We start from the raw sequence: 5,296 nt of genomic DNA, 5'->3' as shown, positions 1-5,296 counted from the left end.
AATGTTTTTTGTTTATTTAAATTGGGGGAAAAGCATGAAGTTATCAAACTATACTTTATTTATAACCATTGGACTAAAGAACTGTTTAGTCGATGCTTTGTTTAAAAATTTTGGACTAAAGAACTGTTTAGTCAAAACCGTTGGACGAAAGAACTGTTTAGTCAAGTTTTGTTTACTGTTTTGCACTATGATATAAATGCCAAATTGATGTGCTTGGGAGTCTGTTTCCAAATAAAGTCCCCGTCCGTAAACGCTACTTGTTAACTCGGTCACGTCCCCGGGCCGTGGTATTGTGGATAGCCGCTATTGTGTTGATAGTCCCACCCAGAAAGGGGTGCACATTACCTATGTTTTCTTAGTCTAATCATGTGGAATTTGGACCACCGTGGAATTAGTACTACTACGAACTGTGGGACCTAAATAAGTGTACGGGCTACTTATGGTCGTTCGTAAAATAATGGGGCACGTTGGTCAGGTAAGGCTCAAGCGTCTCAAGTTACGCATCGTGGTAGATTTACATTTATTAAGTGCAAAAGTTTACGTATAAGTTTGCAAATAAATGATTTATGCATTGTAATGTTTTGTGCATATGAAAACCCGTGAACTCACCAACTCTTTGTAGTTGACCTTGTTTTATATTTCATGCTTTTCAGGATTTAAGTAAGAAATGAACTGTTTTGGGAGCATACTTGTGGCAAGACCGATTAAGTTTGCATTTGAAGATTTTGTTTAAGAAGTATACTATCCCATTTTGGTTATGGGTGTTAAACTCGTTTTATTTTGTGAAATTTGAAAGGTGTTATTTATTAACTATTGCTGTGACTCGCTTTCCTGTTACATCTCGTGTTTCCGCTTTAGCGGGGTGTGACATCAAGATCTAGAGCAATGGACACTGCACGACGTGTATGGGACTCTGCAAGCTCAAGAGCAAAAAGTGCAAAAGGCCAAGGTCGCTCTGGGTGGACCTCTGGCTCTTGTCTCTGACTCAAAAGAGACAGGATCTAGCCAGCCACATAGAGAACGAAGATCCAAAGAGAAAGGAGGAAGGGAAAGAAGGCTCTTATCATGGAGAGCGATGAAGACGACAGACATCTAGCTCTGAAGACGACGACATCAGTGCTTTTGCACATTCCTTGGCCCTGAATGCTAACCAACCAAACAATCCAGAGCCGAGGGCGGCTAGGGAATGCACTTATAAATCTTTTAGATCTTGCAACCCGAAATAATTCAATGGAATCGAAGGAGCAGTAGGATTACTATCATGGCTCGAGAGCATGGAATCTATTCTTCACATTAGTAAATGTACTGAAGGAAATAAGGTAGAATATGCGGCATGTTTGTTACAAGGTAGGGCACTTACCTGGTGGAATACATTGGTACAAACTAGGGATCGGGAAGTGGCTAACCAGCTTTCTTGGGAAGAATTTAAGAAATTACTAAAGGATGAATACTGCCCAAGAAGTGAACTCCAAAAGTTAGAAATGGAGTTATGGAATCATGAAATGAAAGGGGAAAATATAGCTGCTTATACGGCCCGATTCCACGAGTTAGCGAATCTAGTATCACATCTAGTGACACCAGAGGAAGTCCGCATAGAGAGGTATATTTGGGGATTGTCTTCAGAGATCCGAGGAAATATCACCTCGGCCAACCCAAAAACCCTTAAGGAGGCAATAGATATTGCCACCAAGCTCACGAATAATGCGGTTCGATCAAGAAAATTCACCAAGGGAAAAAGAAAAATGGAGGAGCAGGGGAATCGAAGATCTGGGGGGAAAATATGACAAGAATAGGAGAGTGGTAGGAAATTTTGGGGCACAGACTCAGGTGGTAAACCAAGGAGGCAAGACTAAGTGTAATAGATGCAAATGTCCGCACTGGGGGAAACTGCATCATTTATCAAAGATGCCACCTAGGGGGTCATACAGCGAAGGATTGCCGAAGACGATTATGTTTTGATTGTGGGAGTCCAGATCACATGAAGAATGTTTGCCCAAAGAGGAAACAAGGAGCAAATGCAACCCAAGCCCGACCAGCCAGTCAAGGAAACCCAGAAGGTCAGGCACGGGGCAGAGCGTTTGAGATCGGAGCCAAAGAAGCTAGATACGATCCCAATGTGGTTTCAGATACGTTTCTTCTGAATAATGAATTTGCATCAGTTTTATTTGATTCAGGGGCAGATAGAAGTTTTGTATCACTGGACTTTAAGCCGAAGATTAACCTAAAGCCCCAAAGGTTGAAAGAAGCTTATGTAATTGAGTTTGCCAATGGTCAAGAAATTAAGGCTAGAAACATAATTATGGATTGCACTCTAAGTTTAGCCAATAAGGATTTTAGCATAGACCTTATTCTTATTGAACTAGGATGTTTTGACATAGTTATAGGCATGGATTGGCTATCCAAAAATCAAGCTGAAATTGTCTGTTTGGAAAAGGTTATCTGAATTCCTCAAGAAGGAAATGACCCCATTGTGATTCGAGGAGATGTGTCAGATCAAAAAATTAAGATAGTATCCTGCATGAAGATGCGGATGTACCTGAAGAAGAGTTATGTTGCATTTTGGCACATGTTATTGATAGGAAGGTCAAAGAAAAAGGTATTGACGATTTCCTTGTAGTTCGGGAGTTTCCTAATGTATTTCCTGAGGATTTACCATGATTACCCCCACCAAAACAAGTCGAATTCGATATCGACTTAATCCCTGGAGCTACCCCAGTGGCAAAGGCGCCATATCGCTTGGCACCATCGGAAATGCAAGAAATGTCAAGTCAACTCCAGGAGTTATTGGATAAGGGATTTATAAGACCAAGTTTCTCACCATGGGGTGCACCAGTTCTATTCGTCAAGAAGAAAGACGGGTCAATGAGAATGTGCATTGATTATAGGGAACTTAACAAGTTGACTATCAAGAATAGATACGCTCTTCCTAGAATTGATGATCTGTTTGATCAACTCCAAGGTGCGGTATACTTTTCCAAAGTTGATCTGCGATCTAGATACCATCAAGTAAGAATTTGGGAAGAGGACATTCCCAAAACAGCATTCAGAACCCGATATGGTCATTATGAGTTTTTGGTTATGCCATTCGGACTAACCAATGCACCAGCAGTCTTTATGGATCTAATGAATAGAGTCTGCAGACCCTACTTGGATAAATTTGTAATCGTTTTCATAGACGATATACTGATTTATTCACGAAGCAAGGAGAACCATGAGCAGCATCTGAGGATGATATTAGAACTACTTCGGAACCAAAAATTGTACGCAAAATTCTCCAAATGTGAATTCTGGATTCGTGAAGTATAATTTCTTAGTCATTTGGTTAATGAAAAAAGGATTCAGGTAGATCCTGCCAAGATTGAGGCCATTAAGAAATGGGAAGCCCCAAGAATCCCGAAGGAAATTCGTCAATTCCTTGGCCTTGCCGGCTATTATCGGCGATTCATTGCAAAATTTTCAAAAATCGCACAACCACTCATAGCCTTAACTCAGAAAGACAAGAAGTTTGTTTGGGGAGAGAAGCAGGAAGAAACATTTGAGACTCTTAAGCAGAGACTATGCAATGCACCTATTTTATTCTTACCAGAGGGTTCGGAAAACTTTGTGGTCTATTGTGATGCATCGCATCAAGGCTTAGGATGCGTGCTAATGCAAAAAGATAAGGTCATTGCATATGCTTCAAGGCAACTCAAAGTGCATGAGAAGAATTATACTACACATGACCTTGAATTGGGGGCAGTAGTATTTGCACTTAAGATTTGGAGGCACTACCTTTACGGCACCAAATGCACCATCTTCACTGATCACAAAAGTCTTCAACATATCCTAGATCAAAATATGTTGAACATGAGGCAACGGAGATGGGTCGAACTTCTCAACGACTATGATTGTGAAATAAAGTACAACCCAGGGAAAGCTAACGTGGTAGCGGACGCCTTAAGCCAGAAAGAAAGGGTGAAACCATCAAGGGCACGAGCCATGGGAATGCTGGTTCAAACGAACCTAAAAACGCAAATTCTTGAAGCTCAAGAAGAGGCGTTGAAATCGGAAAAACTGAAGAACGAAACCCTGCACCACATAGAGAAGGAATTCGAAACTCGAGTAGATAGGGTGCGATACTTCAAGAATAGAGTTTGGATACCAAAGAACGACAGTCTCCGGTCAATAATTTTGGAGGAAGCAAATCGCTCAAGATACTCAATTCACCCAGGAACCGATAAGATGTATAAAGAGCTAAGAGAATATTACTGGTGGCCAGGAATGAAGAAGGACGTTGCCTTGTACGTAAGACGGTGTATAACCTGTGCAAGGGTAAAAGCTGAACATCAGAAACCGTCTGGTCTTCTTCAGCAAGCAGATATTCCCCAATGAAAGTGGGATCAGATATCAATGGATTTTGTTACAAAGTTACCTAGGACTAGGAGAGGATATGACTCAATTTGGGTCATAGTGGATCGACTTACGAAATCCGCGCACTTCTTACCTGTTCGAGAAACTTTAGTACGGAAAGGCTTGCACAGTTATATATCAATGAAATAGTATCGCGTCATGGAGTACCTATTTCCATCATCTCATATAGAGATAGCCGTTTTACTTCACGATTATGGCGATCAGTTCAAAAGGCATTGGAATTTCAAGTGGGTGATAAAGTCCTTTTAAAAGTATCTCCATGGAAAGGAGTGGTGCACTTCGGAAAGAAAGGAAAACTTAGCCCAAGGTATGTTGGTCCATTTGAAATACTCGAAAGAGTAGGACCGGTTGCATACAAACTAAAATTGCCCCCAGAGCTTAGTGCCATCCATGATACATTTCACATATCAAACCTAAGGAAATGTTTAGCCGACGAATCATTGGTTCTACCTTTGGAAGACATTCAAATTAATGAACGGTTACGCTTCGTTGAAGAGCCGATCGAAATCCTCGACCATAAAGTCAAGCAATTGAGCGTAGCAAAATCCCGATTGTAAATGTTCATTGGACTTCAAGGCATGGACCGGAGTACACGTGGGAAAGAGAAGATTTCATGAAAAGCAAGTATCCCCACTTGTTCACAATCGAGTCATGATCTGGAATTGACGAATAAATTTCGGGACGAAATTTTTCTAGCTGGGAGACTGTGACATTCTGTCATTTCTGAGCTTCGGGTTAGTACCTTATTATAGATCCTACATTTAGAATTATGTTTTACTAGGATCTAGTCATGATGATTAGAGTTCATCTGGCTTAGTTCCCAAGTTTAGTCCGAAAGATCACGTCTCGGCGGGTAACTGATAAAGTTAACTTGTGTAATGCCAAA

The sequence above is a fragment of the Cynara cardunculus genome, unplaced genomic scaffold, assembly GCF_001531365.2.
Source record: "Cynara cardunculus var. scolymus isolate 2C unplaced genomic scaffold, CcrdV1 Un_Scaffold_1750, whole genome shotgun sequence".
NCBI lineage: Eukaryota > Viridiplantae > Streptophyta > Magnoliopsida > Asterales > Asteraceae > Cynara > Cynara cardunculus.
This window is presented reverse-complemented; position numbering follows the sequence as displayed.